We start from the raw sequence: 24,819 nt of genomic DNA, 5'->3' as shown, positions 1-24,819 counted from the left end.
GCTCCGGGTGCCCCTGGTCTGCTGGGGACCGTATCCAGACCAGGGACACCCGGAGCAAAGCCAGGGAGGCCGAGGGGTTCCGCGCCTCTGAGGCTTTGCTGTGGCAAAGCCTCAGAGGTGCGGGACCCCGCCGCCGCTGCGGCTTTGCTCCCGGTGCCTCTGGTCTGCTGGGGACTGTCTCCAGCTGACCAGGGACACCAGGAGCAAAGCCGGGGAGGCGGAGGGGTTCCGCTCAGAGGCGTGGCACCCCGCTGCGGCTTTGCTCCCCGTGTCCCTGGTCTGCTGGGGGGGGGGGGCGCGCACTAGCTGCGCCCCCCCCCCCCCAGCAGACCAGGCTTTTGTTGTGGACCCTGGGGTAAAGCAGCTGGGGTGCTGCCGGGTTGGTCCTGCAGGGACCTACCTGGCAGCCCAGCTGTTCTGTCCCAGGCTCGAGATTTAGCCACTGTTGAAACTGATCAGTGGCTGATTCCAGGAAGCTGGGGGCAGAGCAATTCTACCTCCAGCTTCCTGTAGTCAGCCCCTGGTAAGTTTCAGCAGCAGCGGCTGAATCTGGAGCCAGTTCCAACTTACATACAAATTCAACTTAAGAACAAACCTATAGTCTCTATCTTGTACGTAACCCGGGGACTGCCTGTATGCTTCTTTACCTCCAAGAGCCAGCAGACAGTTGAGTCTCTGAGCTCTTTTTTTTTTTTTTGGTATGGACACTAGAGTCCCTCAACTAATATGGCGATATATGACAACGATTAGTGTTGTCTAGAACTGTTGATTTCACGTAGCCAGACAGATGTTACATGGCAGCGATGGTCACTGGTTCAAATATAGTCTAGACCAGTGTTTCCCAATTTTATTTGGCCATGGAACTCTTTTAAACTCAAAGAATTTCGAGGAACCCCTACAGCTGGGGAGAAAATTTGCCAAGCCAAAAACAAAAACAAAAAAAACCCACGGAGTCATGCATGTCTCGAGTGGGCTTTGGAAACAGAGTGGCAGCAGGACGCAGAGTGGCAGTGGGGGAGGGGAGGTGTCTGAAAGCCGGTGGGAAACCAGAGAAGGAGCCAGTGTCTTTGTGCACTGGCTCCTCTCTGTCTCTTGGGGGGGGGGGGGGGGTAAAAGAGTGATCGGGTTCTCGTGGAACCCTTACTTTCACTTCACAGAACCCCAGGGTTCCTTGGAACATCATTTGGAAAACACTGGTCTAGACAATGCTGCATAAGGAGCTGAAAGGTCTACATTCTATTTCCCAAAATCATTTATTCTTCTCATTTAAAAAAAATACTGTTGCATCAGTTACCAGTAATTAACATAAAAAGGGGAGTCACATACTACTCTGCAATTCTAAAGGCATCCCAGTTTGTAGTCATTTCACATGTAAAAAAGTAATCCTGCAATTGGAAATGGACTCTGGTTCTCCCTTCTTGTCCTCTGAGCAGACTAACAAGACAGACAAATTTTAAATATATTTTTATGGGTAGCACAGGAAGCAGCCCAGCTCCTTCCACTATAAATATCCTGTCATCAGGTGCCTATAACTTTGCAAAACAAACTGTCCACGGTTCAATTTTCCATGCTAGGTATCTGCCTCAAGCTGATTTTAAAGTTTGAACTAAAATGGTTCATCCTTTTCTCGGGAAAAGGCTAGAGAAAACAACTATGGCACAGACCCTACAACTGCATTCACTACAACTCTGATTCATTCATCCTAGAACACAGAATGAAGCAGGGGACCCAAGGAAAAAAATAGAATAGCCTTTAGTGACATTATTACAATGTACACAGATAAAAGGGCCAAACTAAGATTGCACAGGAAACCTTAATTCTGGCATTTCCTAATTTTTTACTTTGCCAGTCTAATTTTTTGGGTAGTTTTTTTCATTTGGATGGAGGTGTAGCAGTCAAGTGGACAAAAAATTGAAGTGAGACCAAATCAGAAATCTGAATAGAGATAAACTATACATTGCCTTCCTTCATTTGACATTGGTGCAATCATTAGTAGAATATTGTGACCTGTTCTGGTGTTTACTAGGGATGTTAAATATCGGTTAATTGAATAGTTGAGTAACCTCATTAATTCTTATTGGTTAGTTGACTACTCTATAGTCCCTGAGGTCGGGACAGGCAGCCAATGCGCTCCAGCCTCACTCCTGAGGAGCCCTCTGCCACTCGGCGCTGCTGCATCTACCTCGGGGTGCCAGGCGGGAGCTCGTCTGAAGAGAGCCAATTTAAAAACCAGCTTCCCTGGCAGAACGGCTGCTTGTCACCCTGCCCTGCTACCTCTGATAAAGAGGCAGCAGCACGGGCTGGTAGCAGCCCCTGTCTGGGGAGATCTGAGCTCCCAGACTCTCGCGAGCCAGAACTGAACCAGGCTGCTGGACAGACTGCTAAAAAATTTACTGGTGGCAGGTGCGGGGGGAGGAGGCATACAGTCTATAGCATTAACCTATTAGCTTTTGCTTACTCCTTAATTGACCACACTGTTACATCCTTAGTGTTTACAATTCCATAAAGATAGAGAGATATTAAGTGGAGACGGTTCAGAGAAGATCCAGAAGAATGATTAAATGATTTGAAAATATGCATTATAATGAAAGACTCAAGAGCTCAATCTATTCATCTTTACAAAGAGATCACAGTGTGTAAATGTCTACACTGGGACCAGAAGTTTGATAATGTATTCTTCAATGTAACAGACAGAAGCAAAACAAGACCCAGGGGTGAGAAACTGAAGCTAAACAAAATTTAGACAATAAGGCATACCATTTTAATAGTGATGGTAATTCAACATAGGAAAAATTTGCCAAGCGTTATGCAAGGATTTCTACAGATGTTGCTCTAAAGAGAGAATTCCTGTATGAACTAGAGCACATTTCAGAGAAGTTCTGTGGCCTATGTTATGCAGGAGTTCAGATTAATTTATCACAGTGTTCTCTCCTGGCTTTCTAATGTGAGGCTCTCAGAACACTCTTGGCTCACTCAAACACGGGAGACACTTTTCAGCCATGAACATTGATTGCTTTCAATGGTCACTATTATCCAGTCTGCTAATTCAGAGGGAATCTTTTGAGATTCTTCTCATTCAGATACTAACAAGAGAGGTGTCTTCACTGCACTCAGAATGATATACGAGCATATATTATGGAGGTAAGGACAGGTAGCCTATGGATTTAAAAAAAAAATCAAAAACTGCCATGGTTCTAGGTGGAAACCTCTTGAGTTCATTATCTAAATAATTAGTTTTGTATCCATGTGTCAAGAAGATATTCTCAAGGACTGGCTCGCATGCTTCAGTTAAATAATTTGTTGAGAGAGGGAACATCTTGAAAGATCACAGTTCCAAGGATCCTCATATGGACAAATCACAACTCCTACTCCTAACAATAGGCTAGGTATAATATGAATCAGCAGAACTTAATTCAAAACCATGTAATTTGTACAGTTCTTACTGCGTGCCAGAAATATGAAAAATCACGATCCCTTCAAGAGTTTTTAAGAACTACATAAAACACAAACAGAAAGGAAGCAGCAAGTTAAGTATAGCATGAGTCCACAACTGTAAAGATTCTATCATCTAGTTTGGTAGCACTGATCAGATAAGAGGACTAAGGAATAAAAGAGCTTAGTGAGTTTAAAATAAGACATTTGTGAGAGGGCGTCATACAATTGCTGGCTCCTTTCAAGAAGGATGGGCAAGTAATGTGTGTCAACTGGCTGCTGGAAAGGTGGGACTAAAGACCGTCAAGTGCAAACTTAATGAATATCTGCATATTATAAAAAGGATCAGTCAGGGGAGTGGAAGCACACAGACCTAGGGTCTACTGGAAAATGATACTCCAAGGCCCAGTGCTCTTAAAGCAGAGCACAGAAGGACTCAAAAGAACATAGTCCAGGAGTGGCTGAGAACAGCTCTCCAAAAGAACCCTAGGACTGAGTGCGCTATCTACAGCCAGAAAGTTTTTTTAAAAAGGTAGCCCAGAAAAGAGCTGGGAAGAAAGCCCAAATGAGGAATGATGAGAAGCCCTTCAAAAGCCAAAATAACCTTTTTTTGTGTGTTGAGAGTTTTTGGTTTGATCTTTTGATATTGTGAGATGTGGAGGGCAAAGTTTATGATCCAGCTAACCCACCTCTCCAACACAGACCTGGGTGTGTGGAATGTCCAGAAAACAAACCTCAGGGAAGGCAACTCAGGCAGGGAAAGCCAGCTGTATTTCCCTTGACTAAGAGGGGGCACTACAGCACAGGCAAACCCCACATCAGGATGCTTGAACACCAAACTGAATAAGGGAAGGACTTCTTGCTGTAAGGGACCACATGGAAGAAGGCTGGGAGCCAAGAGCGAGCTGAGAGCACATAGGACGCAGATTAGTTGTGGAACAAAGGCAGAAAGTTCAAAGGGAGAGAGATAAATCAGAATGAGAGGAGTTTAAGTTAAGCACACATTAAATATTTTAACTGGAAAAGCAGGATATTAATCTTAGAAAAAAATTATATACAGGGCTCGCCAAACCGCGGTGAGCCCCGCTCACCAGCCACGTTGTCCGGCGATCTGCGCATGCGCAGATCACCTGAACCCAGCTCTTCCGGGTTGTAATCTACTTGCTACAGGTGAGTAGATTGTATATAATCAGGGCTCGACAAATAATACAATGTTTTAACAGAAAACTAGACCTATTCCCCAACTCCACCACAAACATCTAAGTGATGGTGAATCTTTACTAATACATTACAGCTTTTAATAACATTATCAACATCCTAGCCTCCTGAAGCCTTAGTCACTGACTAGACTCTAAAGTATACAAACGTAGAACAAACAAAAAGAAGTCCCTTCTCCAGAAGCCTACAATTAGACAGTATTGGTCATCATGACAGGTAACTGTCTCAGCCCAACAGCCTCATTATTGCCAAGTTGTCTGTAGGTATCACAGCAAAGGAGAATTTTAAAAGGTAGATGAGATATATTTCATATAGACATCTGAAAAACTTTCAGGAGGAGCAGCAAAGGAGAAAGCAAAACGACATTTGTTTGAAAATGTAAGAAGTGAGCAATGGAGATTGCCATCACAGTCCGAATGACTGGACATCTCGATAGTAAATGAGGTGGCAAGTAGGATGGGGATTGGCCAAGCAAATGAAGACAAGCAGCTAACTAACATCTGATAAGGTTTAAAAAAAAAAAAAAGGGAGCAACCAGAAAAGTGATGCAAACAGAACCATGAAGTGATCAAAATGATGGGCTAAGAAAACAATATTAGCAACAGCATTACAGATGGATACAAGCCCTGGCAAAACTGCATGTGTCAAGGTCAGAGATAAAGATGTTGCAGTAATCAAGATGTAAGGTGATGAGAGCCTGCATAAGAGTTACAGCTATGTGGATGAATAAGAAACTTCATAAGAGATGTTATGCAGAAAACCTGCAAGACTTAGACATATCCAGGATGCAAGAACCTTAGAAAGAGATGAAAAAAAGTCAAAGCTATCACTGAGTTCATGGCCCAGGAAGGACTGTGATTTGGTCCAAAATGATGAAGACAGACTGTATTGGAAAGGGTTTGGGGGCAAAGATTGAGTGACATTCTAGTTGGGATAAAAGGAGATGAGTCAACATAGAGTTGGCAGTTGAATTTGTGTCTGAAGATGAGATTACTAGAGATAAGGTGTAGAGAGAGAAGCCCAAGGGCAGACCCCAGAAATATCCCTCCCCCCATGAAAGCGGGAGATGAGAAGGCTCCTCCTAAGGACATGCTGAAGGAGTAATCTGGAAGCTAAGAAAGCCCAGAAGAGCACAGATGACTGCATCAAAGATGACCAAGGATGGAATACCGATTATCAGATTTGGCTAGGAAGAAATCAGAGTCTTTATCAAGAGCAGTTTCTCTGTGGAGTGCAAAAAGCAAAAACCACACTGAAGAACTTAATTAAAGGATATCCGCAAGCAAAGAGCTAGATGCTCAGAATTGTTTGTACTGGATCCTTTTAGGGCACCCAACACAAAAAAGTCTGAGCACCTGGCTCTTTCCAAAATGAGATGCTCCACTTGAATACCAGCTGGGATCAAGGATGACATAACTGATAAGAGCTTTAAAACTAGCAAGTATGGAGAGTAGCTTGGAAAGACTCATACAATCCCCATGCCAGGCTTCAAAACAGGAGAAAAACAAAAGCTAAATGAATATATAGTGATGCTGTGTTCTCCTTTACAATATAAGAGTATTCACATCCAGCATAAAGCAAGTGAAATATGGATTGCAGCAGTACTCAGGTAAGTGTTATACTTAGTGAAAAGGCTTTATGTAACATGACTAGAAAACTGGGCAAGGTCCAAGGGAAACAACTGAAATCCTTGTACATGAACGCAAGAGTATAGGCAATAAAATGGAAGAACTGGAACTACTGGTGCAGGATGTAAGTGGCATAGGGATTATAGAAACATGGAAAATGAGCACTCACCGCTGGTCTATAGGTATAAAAAAAAAATGTGCTGTTTGTGAGTGAGTGCGCCAGGGCCTGTTCAGTTCAAAATCACTTTCAGATAGACTGTAAAAGAGGTTGTGTGTGAATAGCATTAGTGCTCTACTATGTGCCCTAGGATCATATATATGGATAAAGAGCTCTAATATTGTAAGAGAAAAATACTTTTAGGAATTGTGTCATAATGAAAGACTAATGTCCCAGCTATAAATTGGAGAATGAATACTAAAACTGGTAGGACCCAAATACTACCTTATGGGACAGATGACAGTTTTATTCAAACTGAACTAGCAAGAGGTGATGCTATTTTAAACTTCGTTTTGATAAGCAGTGAAGACATAAGTGAACACAAGCTAATTCAGTTTAAAAAAAAATGTGGAACGATAATCAATACCAGCTTAATCAAATTATTTTTCCAAAAGACCAGACTGAGAATTTAAGGGAATTAGAAAAATTAACTGAAATTAAAAGCTCAAGGTCTCAAATGTGGAGTAGACTTGGAATTTCTTCAAAGCAACTATACAAATGCTATAAAATTTGCATAGCAAGCAAGGAAGGAGGGGATTTGTAGAGAAAGACTTCAACTCCAAACTCAGCTGGATAAATAACCAGCTCATTAGGAGCAAGTAGAAAGCATACAGGAAATGGAAAAGGGGGTTGATCAGAAAAGTTACATTGTGGAAGTTAGAAAATGTAGGAATAAATTAAGAATTGCTAATAGTCAAGTTAAATTAGTTCATGCCAAGGCTATTAACATGAGCGTTTTTAGTTATATAAATAAAAAGAGGCTAAGGAAGGATGAGGTCAGGCCGCAGTGCAGGTAGGAAAATTAAAAATAATCTAGGTGTGGCCCAAAAACTAAATGAGTATGTTGCCTCCATTTCCAGTATGATGATAATAGGGAGAATGTGGATGAAATCAAGTACAGCTTATTAAAATGAGTGTCCATAAAATTAGGTCCATAAAAGGCTATTAGCCAGGGGATAAAATGGCATCCTTGGCCTTTGTTTGTCAGAGGCTGGAGGGGGATAGCAGGAGACAAATTGCTTGATCATGGTCTTCGGTCCACCCTCTCTGGGGCACCTGGTGCTGGCCACTGTCAGCAGACAGGATACTGGGCTAGATGGACCTTTGGTCTGACCCAGTACGGCCATTCTTACGTTCTTATGTCTAGATATGGACATTTCCACATCTAAGGAGGAAGAAAAGATTTAAAAACTTGATGTGCTCAAATTAGGAATACTAGATAATTTCCATTTCAGAATACTGAAAACAGGCATATGTGATTGCCAGCCCTGTATCAAAGATTTTTAAACAATATCTATTCAGGGGGCATACTATATGACTGGAGAATAATTAACATCACACCCATGTTCAAAAAAGGGGAAAAAAGTGGTTCAGGGAGTATAGTATGTGAGGCTTTAAATGTGTGGAGGAAAGAATAATTATGTTAGAACCATTTACCTCTATGAATGTGAGATTACCAAAGGTAGATCATGCCAGATTCACTCAATTTCTTTCAAGAAAATAATTTATTTTTACAGATAAAAGAAACATAGTGGATTTAATATACTCAGTAAAGCTTTTTAGCTAAATTAGGGGAGAGGGATCAGTACAAAAACATTAAGGTGGATAAGGAACTGACTCAAGGGGAGAAAGATAGTTCTGAAAGATGAATTATTAGGCTGGATGGAGGTTACAAGTGGAGTTCCTTAAGCATCAGTCTTGGAAATACTCATATTTAATATTTTTATAAATTACCTTGGCACAAGTAGTAGGAATGTGCTAATAAAATTTGCTGATAACACAAAATAGGGACACATCTTCAACATAAAAGGAGGATCAGAATGTTATACAGGAAGATCTGAATAACCTTGAAGTGACCAGACTAGAGTGACCAGAAATGGAATGAAATTCAATAGCACAACAAAAACAAGTGCTTGACCTTGGACAGAGTCTAAGGATTTCTGTTAAAACAGGGGCCTCTGCAGCTGGAAGTGACAGAGGATGAGAGAAACAAGAGTATGTAGATTGATCAGAGGATAATTATGAGCCACCATTGTGATGCAGCTGCAGAAGAGGTAAATGTGATCCTCATGCATCAGATGAGGCATTTCCAGAAAAGATGTAGTATTAATGTCATTGTACAATGCATCATAAGAACTTGTCTGAAATACTATGCATAATTCTGGTCATCCTTCCTCAAGAAAGATAATTCAAACTCGAACAGGTGCAGAGAAGAACTACTAGAATCATCAAGGGAATGGAGGGCTTATTTTATGAGAGAATGGATCAGCTTAGCTTTTTCAGTCTAGGGGAAAAAAAAAAAAAGGCAGAGAAGCAATATAATTACTCTCTATAAATACATCAGAGGATAAATACCAGGGAGGGTGAAGACCTATTTAAGCTAGAGGATGGTGCTAGCATAAGAATGAATATATATAACTAGCCTTGAACAAATTCAACCTGGAAATCAGAAGTTTCTAGCCCTCAAAGGGGTGAGATTCTAGAACAGTTTCCCAATAAGAATTTCGGAGAGAGACAAAGAGACTTAGTTTTAAGAGAGCTGGATATATTTGAGCATGATTGTGTCATGGGCTTCTTTAAGGTAAGAGATAAGACTCAGCAGCCCAGGGCTCACTTGAGATTTATATTTTACATTTTTAAAAGCTCATGCTTCAGGATTTCAGCAGGCCAGCTGCAGGGATCTGGAAAGGCTAGCCCACCACAAATACCCCCTAATGTATGGGGGGGGAGGGTATTTTTTGTTTCCTTCCTCTGAAGCATCAGGGGTGGCCACAGCTGGAGATGGGACATCAGGCAGGAGTCTCAACTTGGTTTCCCTCATTCTCTGCTTGTGACACAAATCTAGTTTTTGTGAGCTGTGATACTTTGATCTAATTTTGGTTGTTGGGTTTAGTCAGTAGTTGGCGCTGATGGCCTGTGATATACAGGCAGTCCCTGGGTTACATACAAGATAGGGACTGTAGGTTTGTTCTTAAGTTGAATTTGTATGTAAGTCGGAACTGGTACATATTGTAGGGGAAACTCTAGCCAAACATTTCTCCAGAGCTCAGTTTTATTCTCCCACACCTCACTTCCCTCTGTCCTTTATTCTCAAGCTGAGGTGTCTGCTGAGAAAAGCCACTCCCTGGTCTGCTGGGGGGGGCGCTAGCTTCGCGTCTCCCTGGTCTGCTGGGGGGAAGCAGCTAGTGCGGGGTTGCCTCACCCCGTTTGTAAGTAGGGATCTGATACAAGTCGGATCCATGTAACCCGGGGACTGCCTGTACAGGTCAGACTAGTCAAGATTCAGATAGATCAAGACCTGGTGATCTTTTCTGCCTTAATCTCTATGCAAATTGATCCTAATCTGAGATAAAAGCTATGTGAAGTTAGCATAGTAATTTTATAGGCATGTATACAGCATTCACTACCCTAGTATCAATATAACCCAAATTATACAAACCAGAGAAATCCCTCCCAGCATGCCACACCTGCTTGCAATTTTTTTTTTATTGGTGAGAGGAGGGAAAGAAATGATAGATGGTTCAATTTATGCCTTAATACGCTGTTGCAACTATAACTGTAACGATCATCCTTCCCCCCATTCACTCTACTCTGCCACAATTATGCCAACCTCAAATGCCAGTTTGACCTCTTACAACACCCATGTTCATGCTTTCCACTGAGATGCCTCATGCAGATAAATATGCATTCCCTGTAAAAGGCCACTACCATCTCCTAATAATCACCTTCTGGTCCAACTAATGGTAACTAAGTCAGCAGGGAGCAGAGCAAAAGGACAATATTTTTAAATGATTTAGTATTGTTAGAATGTGCACACTGCCATTTCATATACAAGTGACAACTGAAAGGTGATAAACACTGTCTGGTAAGGACCATGTCTTCCTAGATATCAGTATTGCATCTGTCACATTATGGAGCTCGTCTGGATTAGCACCTTTGGTGCACTCACAATAAAAATAAAGTTCTTCCAAGTAACCTAAGAAAGCTTTTTCAGCATGGACAAAAATGAAAGTGCACCACATTTATTTAAATGAACATGGTTAGTATTGCGTGTATCTAGTTTTGCAGACTGATTTATTGCAAGAAACGTGTTACTCATTCTATGAAGAGGCAATACATTTAAATACTGAACGTTCTAAAGCAGGAGTTCCCAAACTGTGGTACATGTACCCCTGGGGGTAGGCAAGACATGAGAGAAATTGTGTAACAATGAATTTTATTTAAGTCTCATAATAGGTTACTCAGACAAAAAAAAAAAAAAAGAGACACACCTCCTCAGGATTTGTGAAATCAATATTCACGATCTGCAGAATTACTGTTCACAGTTCCACATATCCACAGGAGTCTCCTGTCCCAGGCCTGGGGAAAAGGGAGGGTGGGAGTTCGGATGGGGCAACAAGGAGCCACAGTGAATTCCCCACCACTGAAACTGGGAGCTGCAACTCTCAGTCTTCATGAATTTCGTCATGTGCAGTGGTGCAGGGAAATGCATCCACCGCAGATGACAAGGGTTTCCTGTAGTTCATTTATTTCAAGATGTACCAATGAGCATACCACTGCTGACATAGAGAGCTCTCATCTCCAATCACTGTACAGCACACGTTCAGTTGCCCAGCAACTGTCCAGTTGAACTAAGCTCAAAACTTGGAAGGGAGGGTGCTTCCAGTTGTATACATTACACTATACATTTGTACATAACAGTGAAATATGGGTAGATGGCTAAAGACAGATAGCATTAACACAGTATCAGTGATGAGCAGGGTAGGGAAATGTGGGCAGCTAGCAGATCTGGAAGGCGACATACAATAAGAAAAATTTGAAAAATTTGAGAACCTCTGTTCTAGGGACCTAAAACAGTGAACACCTGAAGTACAACAGCAAAGCAAGATTTAAAATTAGGTTACTAAAAATCTTGAATGTAAATTTTGAAGTGAGACTAACACCTAAGTATGAGATCATCATTATATAGTCATTCAGTGTGACTGGGGGCAGGATGGGCTCAGAATAGAGTTTAACCATTTTTTAAAACAAACTGTAGGACTATCACCCACACAATATTCTATTTCAAAAGTTTTTAGTGTCAAGTTTATACAGACTATGCATCAGTCTGAAAATGCTCATTTGAGTATAGAATTGAATGACCTTGAATCATTTTAGATATGTTGAATTAGTAAGCCTTTCACTAACTGTAAATATTAACAGAAATAACTGGGAAACATTTACAGAGTTAAAATAATTTGCACACACACCAATACAAGCTAGGACCAAATTAGACACCTGGCAGAAAGCAGCCTGGCTGTTTCACAACCACAGAAATTGCCATATCAGATTAGAACAGCGGTCTACCTAAACCACTATCCTGTCCCTGATCAGTACCAAATGCTTCAGAGGAAGATACAAGAAACCCTGTTGAGGACAATTATGAAATAACTATTTATAAAAAGTCTCTTAAGACAATCTCTAACTGATAAGAGTTAAGTCCTGAAGCTCTAAGTCTTTATTCCTTCTTTAAAAAAAAAAAAAAAAAAAAAAAAAAAATCTTCTCATGTAACTTTGTTAATGTATATTAAAAAAACCTTTTAGTGAATACTATAAAACTCTTTAACTCAATTATATCTAGAGTCACTGAGTTTCAGAGATTAATTATGTTTTATCTTATAACTGATCACTTCTAGAAACTGGAAGTGGACATAGACTACCAAAAAACGCTCTACTATTTAAGTACCTATAAGTTTAATCAATATATCAAAGTATTAAGTGGAAAAGGGGATGAAAATTACACCATAGGTGTTTTCGTAATCTTAATCCATTACTTAACTTCTTTCAAATGAAAGATTTAAACTCAAGTGACTAGGAAGTGAGCTTTGGTCCTGCACAAAGGACCCTCAGGATATACCAATTTCCACTTTCAGCAACATTTGTTACTAGTAGGCAGACTACAAGTAGTAAGGAACAGAGTTCAAAAAAGAACTTATTAGTTTCCCATCCATAAGAAATCTAAGTCACAGGCTTCAGGAAGACAAGACGACTAAGGCCATGTCTATATTTACAAACTTAGAACACCAGAGCTGTATCGATAAAGCTATGCCAGTGTAAGGGTACTCTTATAGCCACATAACGCCAATGCAATTCTCTCCCATCAACATAATAAAACCAGCTCAATGAGCAGTGGTAGCTGAATCAGTGGGAAAGTGTCACCCATCCAACATAGCTCTGTGCAGATGAGTGCTTATGCCACCAAAACTTAACATAACTCGGTAGTGTTTTTTCATACCCTGAGCAACAAAAAGTTTTACTGACTTAAGTGCTAGTGTAGAGACAGCCTAAATCACTGGAGGCAAAAATTTGGCTTTAATACTAAAACAAGTTGCAGTGAACTGCTTTCAACAGGATACAAAACTAAACTCTGATAGTCAAGATTCTCAACACACATAGTTATAAGATCTACATTAAACAAGTGTTTTATCCAGCTAGAGGAGAGGAGTTCTCTTCCCAACTGGTTTCATTCAGCTAGACTTCTGTACCATAGCCTTTCATTGTTCTTGGGTACTTTAGATAGAATTCATTGCCTTTTGAGGAAAACCTGCATTTTGGAAGAAAATCTAACGTAAAAGGCCCATTCTGCACAAGTGTTGAAGATTTTGTAGTATTTTTCATTAGCAGCAGTACTGGCCCTGGCGTCCTTGATCAAATTTCCCCCATTTTCCCTATTGTCCAGCATATGTATGTTAGTTGCCATCCACCATAAAAGATGTAAACTAGATTTCAATAGTTATCTGTACAAGACACAAGGTTTTGGGGATGAAAGGATGCCACCACAATGTTAAATTAGTAGTACTGAACAAGATACTGCATCAACAATATCTACCAAAAGAGTTGGAAAAGAAATCAACTGAGATTTTCCTTGTTCCCACATGCTGTCATAATTGAGCTTGTGCTAAACAAATGATAGAAGATACAAAATTTCACATTCACTTTCTTTTATATGCTTGTCAAAATCATCCTTCCCAACATTTTATTCCAAAGAAAAAGCAACAGTAGAATGGAATGAAAGATTTAGGGTCAATGAAAAATTAAAAGTGACTTAGTTTATTAAGATAAATAGAGTTGGAAAAAGGGATTTGCTCTGTTCATCTGTCTTTAAAACACCATACTACTTCAAGATGTTTGGTTCTTATCTGTAGTTTTATATAGACAAAATATAGCATACTGTGTGTCTGGTTTTGCCTTCTTGTAGGCAGCCAAGCAAGACTGTCATGAAAGTGTTCTAGTCCCAGACTCCTTGTTGCTTATGCTGAAACAGATTAACACAGATATTCTTCTGAAACAAAAATCTACTTGCCTTCCCATTGCCATTGTGAGTGGTAGTAATAATGATGTTACATTTACTTATCCAAAAAAACCCTACTTGTATTGGGTGAGAAGGCTAGTGAAATTTTGCAATGCTGACTGACATAAGGTATGTTACTCAGAACTTAGCTATTACACGAATATGCACTATAAACAAAATCTACAATAGTTATTACACTGGAATATATAATGAATCAGAGCTGAGGCAAGAAGATAGATTTATACCACAAGCAGAACAGAAACAAACAAAAAATATCTTATATTAGAACAGGCTCTTTAATTAGAAGCAGTGAGTTCTAATGGTCAGTTTTACTGCTCATTTTAGAACTCCAGAATAAATCAAAACTTGAATGCCAAAGGATTAGAGCCATGGATTTATTTAGGGAGCCACCTAGTCTCTATCTATGCACATAACACTAAAAAGCGCAAAGTAAAGACACTGCCCAATGCTACTGAAAAATAATTTTTTAGTTTCTTTCACTGCCCTATATCATGTTTAAATATCAAACAAGAGATAAATGTAAATACTCAAATCTGGAATCCTGAACAAAACCGAGTTTACTGCCCAAAGTATGTACTTAGTAACTTCTTGTTTTGTTCTGCCTTCAGCGCGTTTTGTTAACGAGACGTTTCAATGCAATCAGTAGTTCTTTGCAGCGGCCTCTAGTGGAGAAACACCTGCAACACCGACAGCATCCAGTCTCGTGAGCACTCAAAATACATTGTGTCTATACATATTGGTATTACTTTCGCCTTCACTGCGCTACTTTGTAATTTGGGGATTCCTATTTGCCCAGAGCGCAGAAAAGAGCATTACTAAAAAGGTGCAAACCTGCGACAAATACCTATGTGAATAGGAATCAACACTCAGTCTCTTCTTAGCTTACCTAACACCCAAAAGAGAACACAATCTGCTTTGAAAAAACACATACAGATGAAACATTGAAACGGATCAGTGCCCAGCTGTGAGTTTCTCAGGTGACCTCAGGAGTTCGGGGGAAAGAGCAAAGGAGAAGGTTGCTTAACATTGCTGTGACACAAGAAACGCCAATGGCACCCGACAGAATCACCCAAGCAAACCGAAGGCAGAAAGAACTGATCCAACTACACAAAGGCCAGTCACTAGAAAAGGCTCTACGAATTACTGGATTATTTTAGATCTCTGCCTTCCCCCGTACTCCTACAGGCAGGTTACGGGGAAGATACAAAAATTAAAGATGGCTAAATGTGTCACGTTGTGTATTTTAATGTACAATCTAAAACTCTAGAGGGCAGCCGAAATATGCCCTCCCCCCTTCCCAAGCTGAGTAACGTGAGCAGCAGCAGGAGGAGCCCGTCGTCTGCTTGCAGGAGTTGGTATTGCAGGAGCGATGCCTGCAGCAGCGCCCACCCCGAGGAGGAGCCGCCTCACAGCCATTACTGGGGCTTCGCCCCAGGGCAGCAGCTGCTGCACCCAGGCATCTCCCCCATCTTATCCCGAACGCTCCTCTTATCCCGAACCCCGCACCGCAACGGAGAAGGGGGTTGACCCCTCCCCCAAAGGCAGAGCTACTTGAGGCAGAAATAGATACATAAATAGCACTCACAATGGAGCTCCTTTCCTTGCTGGTCTCTGCCAAGGCTGCACCAAACTGGGCTGGAGCCTAAGGGAAAGGCATGGGGGTTAACATACGGCCGGGGGGGGGGGAGCCATCAGCGTCCCCTTTGCATGGGCAGGTATTACTTGTATTGCCCTTTCATTCCCCCTCCCTACACATGGCCTTCCCAGTGCGTTATGGGGACAGTCGGCTCCCCCACCCCCAAAAAAGGGTTTCACGGATCTACCCCGGGGCCTTTCCTGAGGAGGTACAAGTATGCAGCAGCCCAGCAGCAGAGAAGGGTTATAACCTGCTAACTTGCCCAAACAGCCCCCAATAGTAGACCCCTAGCGCGGGAGGGCATGGACCCCCAGCAGCCACCCTTCTGTGCTGGAATAGCGCCCTTATACCCCCGCAAGCTCCCCTAGCAGTTGCCCCGGGTCTCCGGTTTGCCCCCCTGCAGTCGGCCGGCAGCACTGCCGCCTCCTGTCCGCCATTAGAGACACCCAGCCAAACAATACGGGAGGGGAGCAGGGCGGCAGCAGGATCCGCGCAGCGCAGCGCCGGGCAAAGGAGGGAGACACCCGCGGGCGGGAGGGGCGAGGAAGCGGGGCACAACAGCCGCCAAGACCCGGAGGGGTAGGGAGCGACTTAAAATAGGAGGCGCTAGAACTGAAATACCCCTTTCCCCCAAATGCCCCTGCGCCCCCAGCTCTGCCCCAGCGCGCCTCCCATTTACCCCCCTCACCGCCACCAGACCGGGATTGTCAGCTAAGCTGCCCCCGTCCTATCCAGCTCCCCCGCCGTGGCGAGAGGCGACAGCAGCGACGCCACATTGGGGTATTTATCCCGGGTGGCTCTGAGGCACGGCGGCTCCCTTCCCATCCCCGCCCTGGGGGCAGCTGTGCGCCTCCAGCTGCCCCCTCTCCGCACCTAGGGTGCAGTGCTCCCCGTCCCCACCTTACCCAGCTCCCCAACGCTCACAGGCACGGGTCCCCCTCCCCCCGCTCACACGCACTCCGAGCTACTCCTCCGCCGCCTCAACTCTAACTCGGTCCAGTCCCGGGCTAAGCGCAGCTGCTAGCGAGGGGAAGGAGGAGCAGGGCCAACCGAGCTTGGGGAAGAACGGCCTCCCTAGCCCGCCCATTGGCTCCCACAGAGGGCGGGCTTTAGTGTTAGGCAGTCTGATTGAGCCACCCATCGGCCCATCAGAGCATCCTGCAGCTGGTTGAGCCTCAAAGCTGTCAATCGTTCTCCCAACCACGCCCACGGTTCTTCCCCCTTTGATCCATCAGGTTAGAGAAACCCGAATTTCGTTGCCCACTAGCAGCAACACTTAATGCCGGGTATTGGGGCATGGACGCGACGGGGGTTCCACTCCGGTTTCTAGGGCTGCTGATTGACAGTAACTTGCAGAAGTTTAGATACAAGGCTGCCCACACTCATCCAGACATCTGCTGGGGCGGGGAGAGTATTACCTATCCAACCTTGTGCTGAGAGCCCATGGACAACGGCCCCAGCCCTGAGCACGGGGCCAGACAGCCCGTGCTCGCCGAGGGCAGGGCTGGCATAGCTCATCCTTAGCTTCTTACAGGTTGGGCCCCGCCCCCGGCAGGGCTATGAAACAGGGGCCATTTCCATGAAGGGCAGAGTATGGCTAATGGAAACCCTCCCACACAGAAGAGCGAGAGAGCGCAGTCTCCTCCCCCAGGGCAGAGACTCTACACCCATGCCCCACTTAGGAGTCTCCTCGCCTCCTCCACTAGAGACTCCCGCCGACACCTACCCACGCTGGGGGAGGGAGTCATTGCAGCAGCCGCTATGGCTCCTGGAGGAACTGCTGGTGGTGGTGGTGGTGGTAGTAGTGGTAACGTCCTCCATTTTGTCGGAAGCTGCTGCGGGGAACTTGGGACCAATTCAAACCAACGTGAGGCTCAGCAAAGGGCCAATTTGAAGCGCCTTTGTACTGTAGTGACACACGCAAGACGCACCAGGCAATGCCCCGGGGTGATCCGCCGGGCTCAGAGCTCCAAAGGCGACAAGGCACTGAGAGTCTGGCTTTCCTCGCTCCCTCTGCCAAAATGGAGGCTGCGCACTTCCTTTGCGCGGTTGCTTCCCCCTCTCCAGCCATGGGACTCACGCCCGCTTCTTCGAGGACCTGGAGAGCTCAGCCTCTTGCGCTGCTAGTTAATCCAGCCCTTTCTCCTGGACTGTTCCCCCCCTGCCCTGCAAGGAAGCAGATAGCCTTCTTCTTTCCATCATGCGTCAATTCATGTCAACCACGCTGTGCAATACGCCCCCGGGGAGCGCCTCAACACGCCTGTATAAGGAGCACGGCGGGCGACTCGAGGTTCTTGCCCCACTTCCATCCCACCTCTACACACCAAGCCAGGGAATCTGTGTAGTAATCTGCTAAGGAGCGGTGCTTCTGAGAGGGAGGAGAAACGACTGAAGAGCTGGGCTCTTCTCCAGTCCTTGGTGCGTTGGGATAATTCCCATGCAGGGGAAAGACTAGAAATATTATATCTGCCTTCTTTTCTCACAGTACAGTTCCTTCCTATCAACGGCCCCCCTCTGACTCTAAGACGGAAGTGAACAGCCCAAGCCAAACGTTTCTGTGATACTGCATGATGGTGGTACCCCTAGGAAAGGATGATTATGCTCCTCACCCTAGCTGCAAATGCTCTAGAAAGACTAGAATGCCTGTTGCTATGGGGCAAAGCGTGGTCCCATGATTGAGGCACCTACAGCACAATGTCATACTTAACCATTGTTGTGTCTGAAGCAAGGAAGAAATGAAGTGATAATGAGAAAAGTCTAACTCCATGGCTATGAAAGGATGACACTTTTAATAACCTTAATCACCATCTGCAGTGAACGGTTCTTTTCAGCACATATAGTAAATGGTTTGAAAATAGAAAAGTGTTCAGCTAGTTATACAGGCAGTCCCCGACTTACGCGGATCCGACTTATGTCGGATCCGCACTTACGAACGGGGCGAGAAAAGCTTCTCCCGGTCTCCCTGGTCTACTGCTGGGGGGTCCAGCAAAGCCGCTGGACCCGCCCCCCCCCCCAGCAGACCAGGGGGACAGGAGCAAAGCCGCCCAGGCAGCAGGGGTCCCGCTGCCTGGGCGGCTTTGCTCCCGGGCAAACGAGCAAAGCCGCCCAGGCGGCGGCTTTGCTCCGGTGTCCCTGGTCTGCTGGGGGGGGGGGGTCCAGCGGCTTTGCTAGACCCCCCCAGCAGACCAGGGAGACAGGAGCAAAGCCGCACAGGCAGCAGGGTCCCTCCGCCTGTGCGGCTTTGCTCGGGTCTCCCTGGTCTGCTGGGGGGGGGAGCGGGCGCAGCTAGTGCGCCCCCCCAGCAGACCAGGCTTTTGTTGCGGGATGCCTCGGGTAGAGCAGCTGGGGTGCTACCCGGTTGGTCCTGTGGGAACCTACCGGGCAGCGCCCCAGCTGCTCTGTCCCAGGCTCCAGATTCAGCAGCTGTTGAAACTGATCAGGCTGATTCCAGGAAGCTGGGGGCAGAGCAACTCTGCCTCCCGCTTCCTGTAGTCAGCCCCTGGTCAGTTTCAGTGGCAGCAGCTGAATCTGGAGCCAGTTCCAACTTACATACAAATTCAACTTAAGAACAAACCTATAGTCCCTATCTTGTACGAAACCTGGGGACTGCCTGTATACATAAGAACCAAAGAAATGCTTAATATTAAACAAAAAATATGATCTACCTGTTTGACATTTATGGTTCTGTTGGTTTGTTTGTTGGGTTCTCTGAGTATCAGAACAAATTTAACTTCCCCTCAATAGTCCATACACTTTGGCCATCTTGTTGCAAAGGGAAAAATGTAACTCTCCTCTCTGTTTATTAAAACATTCTTATTCTAGAAATGTGCTTAAGTGCATGCTAAAAACACATACTTAAAATCCTACCAAAGTGAGACTTAAAAAAAAAAATCACATTTAAGTGCTTTTTGAATAGGGATGAACTTAAGCATATGCTGAAGTGTTGTTAAGAATCAGGATTTGTAGATGGAACCTGTTTAATTCTGTTTAATCAGTCAAAAGAGCATTCTGCCTCTACAAAGTCACAGCAGGAGACCTGAACTAGTAGTAACATGTGGGTCCCTCGCACATTAGTACAGATTATCATCACTAGGACACCAGAATGTAAAGTTTAAGTTTAAATTTGAACATTGTGCTTGCAATTTTAGGAATATATGTATTTAACCAGAGTTTTGCTAGTCATAATTCCATTAAAGATCACAAATTCTAGCTTTGAATTCACTCTCATTACTCAAGCTTGGGAAGAGGTTATGATATATACCAGGCTATGTCTAGACTGCAGAGTTTTTCCAGGATATCCCAGAAAAACTCTGCCACATCCAAGGAACACGTCTGCTTTTCCGAAAAATATTTCAGAAAAGCAAACACATTTTTCGGCATCCCTGTAAGCCTTGTGATATGAGGAAGAAAGGTTGTTCCGAAAATGGTTTTTTTCTGACATTTGGCCCAATGTAGACAGGCCAAATTTCGGGAAAGCCTCTTCCGAAAAAGAAATTCAGTGTAGACATAGTCCCAATTATCTTTTAATTAATTATTTTTTCAACTGACAGGAGTGAAGTCAGAGGATGGCATAGATACCTATGTTTTCCAAATCAAGCATTGGTATATCTAGTCTTATCTGTCTCATCATCTAAACATTCATGGTGAGGCTGACCTTATTTAAAAAGGCCATTAAAATAAATAAATCCCATCTCAAGCAGGTAAGCACTAGTTCTAACCCCAAAACTAAAATACACAAAACAAAAAACAAGTGTAATATCACTTCATAAGCACCATGGACATGAAACTGATATATTTATACTCTCCACACTGTAGACAGGTCTGATGTTGTCAGCTTAATTACAAAAGTTCTAATTTATTGACTTGAAATAGATAAATTCACCAAATCTGAACCACTAGTATAAGTAATGACTTACATGACTTATCTTTCAATGTCACATGAAGTAGAAGTGTGTCAACTAGCAGTCCACTGTGTTTTCATGGAGAAGAAATCAAATATTTGACATTTTGAAAACAGCTTAGGCTTTCACAGGAATCCTGACAAGTTTATCAAGCCATCTTCAAATCAGGTGTAATAAATTATGGGATTGGACTATATGTAGTTTAAAGCTTCCTACGACTACTGCTCATTTCACAGGTGTTCACACATGCAAACAAATAACTAGACTCTTGTTCCAGAATTAAAAAGTGAATATTTCATGTATTCATGGACTTCCTTTTCATTATCAAGATTTACAATACTTTAACTTAGGACAGAATCTGTCCAAGAACCTCTAGAAAGGTGACCCATTTTCAAGGAGGAAGAAGGAATATTTTGATAAAGTATGAGTCTACCACTGTTTGGCATATGTGAACACTTGTAAAGTGATAGGGAACAGGTAGCTTTAAACTACATACATTCCAATCCCATAATTTATTACACCTGATTTGAAGATGGCTTGATAAACTTGATACAGTATTTCAATCCTACAGTTTATTACAATTGATTTGAAGGCCGGCTTGGAAAAACATAGGTCTGCAACCCAAATAAAGCATATACCTTTTAAAAGTGTCAGTGTGATTACCTGACCAGTGTGAGTGAAAACAGAATCTAGTCCCTTGTACAATTTGTAACCAAAATAAAACTGTGTTCTAATGCATTCATTTTTCTTCTCCTGTCATTCTCCCTCACAAGCTCTCTATTTTCCATCTCACTATCCCTGCTTCCATTTTTCTCTCCTTCCACTCATTTCCATGTCTCCTCCCTCAGTTTCTTTTTTCCCTTCCTTATTTTATTCCTCTTGCTTACTCCAGTTTATTCTACCCCTTCTATCATTCCTCACCCCAGCCCCATCCTAAACTAAGTAGTTACATATATATACACACACAAATGTAAAAAATAAAGAAATGGAAGCTTAGAAATTCCTTTAAACAGGAGCAGTCTTTTTCTGTGTGTTCATACAGCGCCTAGCACAAGGGGGTATACATCTAGGTGCCCTGTGTAATCATCCCAGGAGCTGCAGCATCTACCACTGAACATGTCCATGGTTGCAGACAGTGGAACAGCCTTCAGCTACAAAGGCTAGCTGCAATGTAACCAGGAAGACTTGTCAAAATAAACAATTGCAGATAATTTGAGGACAGAACTGACAAGATGTGGTGGAGCAGCACTGTGGGGGAACTGCTGCCCCTATAAAAATACCACAAAAGCCCACAGATAATACTGGACATGGCAAATATAGGCTGTGATTAACTAAGCCTATGACCATTCCTAACCCTATGGCTAGCTCTACACTATGGCCTCTTACGCAAAAACGTATGCAAATGAGGCAAAGTGTGGAATATTGCTGTATCTCATTTGCATAATTAATGAGGCTACGTTTTTGCCCAAGAGGCTTTTCTGCAAAATAAAACTCTCTTGTGCAAAACCCCCTCTTGCGTAAGAGCCGTTCTTCTGCATTTTTTTCAGGAAGAACAGCTCTTGCGCAAGAGGGAGGTTTTGCACAAAAATAGAGCATCATTAATTATGCAAATGAGGGGCAACCAACACTATTCCACGCTTAGCCTCATTTGCATATTTATTGCACCAAATGGGCGCAGTGTAGACATAGCGTAGTGGTATGCAATTGCCTTACCAGAAGGGATTCTAGAAAGGTGGATAATTCCTATGGACATTTGCTCACAGAAGATATTTGGGGGCCTTTGCTGTGAACTATTCCCTAATATCACCAGATATGGACACTTGTATAATTAAACCTGCAAAGACGACTTGCAATCTGACTGGCAATCAGCAATTCCTTATGCCCAGGCAAGAGAATGTAAAATGGAGTACAGGGTGCACTGATGTGGGTGACCAGGCATCCTGTATAAAATAGATAACTGGAAAATTAGAAAAAAAAATATAGCTGAATAAGCAGAACTACAGATGAGAAGGGAACATTTTAAAACACGACAATTATTTGAGGTCCTGTATAGGAACATAATGTATTTTTGTGCACTGATTATCAATTGCAGAGTGACTTGATTCCAGCATTGTCAAGCAAGATAATAGGTAAATCGGGAAGAGGAATTAAAAGCCAGCTACGTTGCGGGGAGGGAGGAAATCAGCAGATGGGCTGGTATTTAAAGAGTGGAAGTTTTACAATCCTGTCATGACAGCAAGGGCCGGATTAACACAGGGGCTTTAGGGGCAGCCCAGAGTCCCAAGCTAAAAGGGCCCTGCAAAAATAAACCCTTTCAGTGGTCGAACAACCCATCTATTGTGATCAGCCGGTTGATACTGGAGCCTCTGCCAATCCATTATGATCTCCATGCTGCTACAAGTCCAGGCGGGCTCAGGCGGGCTGCCTGCATGCTATGACCCCACGCTCCTCCTGGAAGCCGTTGGTTGCTATCACGTCTTTGTACTTCCTAACAGAAGGGGACGAGTAGTGGTTCCGTATACTGGCCTCACCCCCAGAACTGTCCCTGCAGCTCCATGGTTCCTGGCCAGTAGAAACTGCAGAAGTGGCACTTGTGGGCATGAGCAGTGTATGGAGACACTCAGTCCCCTTCCCCATAAGAACATAAGAATGGCCATACTGGATCAGACCAAAGGTCCATCTAGCCCAGTAGCCTGTCTGCCAACAGTGGCCAGCCCCAGGTGCCCCAGAGGGGGTGGACCGAAGACAATGATTAAGCGATTTGTCTCCTGCCATCCATCTCCAGCCTCTGACAAACAGAGGCCAGCGACACCATTTCTACCCCCTGGCTAATAGCCTTTTATGGACCTAACCTCTATGAAATTATCTAGCTTCTCTTTAAACTCTGTTATAGTCCTAGCTTTCACAGCCTCCTCTGGCAAGGACTTCCACAGGTTGACTATGCGCTGTGTGAAGAACTTTCTTTTATTAGTTTTAAACCTGCTACCCATTGATTTCATTTGGTGTCCTCTAGTTCTTCTATTATGGGAACTAATAAAAACTTTTCTTTATTTACCCTCTCCACAGCACTCATGATTTTATATACCTCTATCATATCCCCTCTTTGTCTCCTCTTTTCTAAACTGAAAAGTTCCAGTCTCTTTAGCCTCTCTTCATATGGGACCCGTTCCAAACCCCTAATAATTTTAGTTGCCCTTTTCTGAACCCTTTCCAAGGCCAAAATATCTTTTTTGAGGTGAGGAGACCACATCTGTACACAGTATTCAAGATGTGGGCGTAGCATAGTTTTATACAAGGGCAGTAAGATATTCTGTGTCTTATTTTCTATCCCTTTCTTAATAATTCCTAACACCCTATTTGCCTTTTTGACCACCGCTGCACACTGTGTGGAAGTTTTCAGAGAACTATCCATGATAACTCTAAGATCTCTTTCCTGATTTCTTGTAGCCAAATTAGCCCCCATCATACTGTATGCAGGAGTGGCCCGAGTCCGGCTGCAGCAGCTGGCGCCCCAGGCAGAATGTGCAATCGGTGCCCCCGACTGCATGGCTGTAAATGGCCGTGACGTAATCAAGGAGCGCTGGGGCCAGTGGTGCCCTAGGCAACTGCCTAGTTTTCCTAGGCTCACGGGCCGCCCTTGACTGTATGTATAGTTGGGGTTATTTTTTCCAACGTGCATTACTTTACACTTATCCACATGTAAGCAGGGGCTATTTCATTTTCCATTTAGTTGCCCAATCACTCAGTTTGGTGAGATCTTTTTGAAGTTCTTCACAGTCTGCTTCTGTCTTGACTATCTTAAACAGTTTAGTATCATTCGCAAACTTTACCACATCACTGCTTACCCCTTTCTCCAGATCATTTATGAATAAGTTGAACAGGATTGGTCCCAGGACTGACCCTTGAGGGACACCACTAGTTACCCCTCTCCATTCTGAAAATTTCTCAATCCATGAAAGGACCTTCCCCCTTATCCCATGACAATGTAATTTACACAAGAGCCTTTGGTGAGGGACCTTGTCAAAGGCTTTCTGAAAATCTAAGTATACTATATCTACTGGATCCCCATTGTCTGCATGTTTGTTAACCTCTTCAAAGAACTCTAATAGATTAGTAAGACATGATTTCCCTTTACAGAAACCATGTTGACTTTTGTCCAACAAATTATGTTCTTCTACATGCCTGACAATTTTATTCTTTACTATTGTTTCGACTAATTTGCCCGGTACTGAAGTTAGACTTACAGGTCTGTAATTGCCAGGATTGCCTCTAGAGCCCTTTTTAAATATTGGTGTCTAGTTAGCTATCTTCCAGTCATTAGGTACAGAAGCCAATATAAAAGATAGGTTACAAACCACAGATAATAGTTCAGCAATTTCCCATTTGAGTTCTTTTAGAACCCTTGGATGAATGCCATCCGGTCCCAGTGATTTGAA

At 43.5% G+C, this 24,819-nt stretch overlaps 1 protein-coding gene and 1 pseudogene across 7 annotated transcripts in view; one reads left to right on the top strand and one right to left on the bottom strand.

Annotated features, from left to right (window-relative positions):
- ZMYM2 (zinc finger MYM-type containing 2) overlaps positions 1-16,559 on the bottom strand; it is a 198,886-nt gene extending 182,327 nt beyond the window's left edge. For 4 of the 7 annotated variants that reach the window (XM_089775570.1, XM_089775575.1, XM_089775576.1 and 1 more), the window contains exons 1-2: positions 16,388-16,540; positions 15,432-15,488 (exon numbers count right to left, since the gene is read on the bottom strand). The gene's annotated coding sequence lies outside the window, so the exon portion shown is untranslated. Of the gene's footprint in view, positions 1-15,431; positions 15,489-16,387 lie in introns of all 7 variants that reach the window. The other 3 variants (XM_089775571.1, XM_089775573.1, XM_089775572.1) reach the window with 3 other exon arrangements.
- Positions 6,239-18,368, top strand: LOC149525839 (uncharacterized; annotated as a pseudogene).
- The last annotated feature ends 6,451 nt before the right edge of the window (positions 18,369-24,819 follow it).

The sequence above is a fragment of the Pelodiscus sinensis genome, chromosome 1 (assembly GCF_052426305.1).
Source record: "Pelodiscus sinensis isolate ZL-2025 chromosome 1, ASM5242630v1, whole genome shotgun sequence".
Classification (NCBI taxonomy): Eukaryota; Metazoa; Chordata; order Testudines; family Trionychidae; genus Pelodiscus; species Pelodiscus sinensis.
The sequence above is the reverse complement of the archived record's forward strand: the minus strand, read 5'-3'. Positions and strand labels throughout refer to the sequence as shown.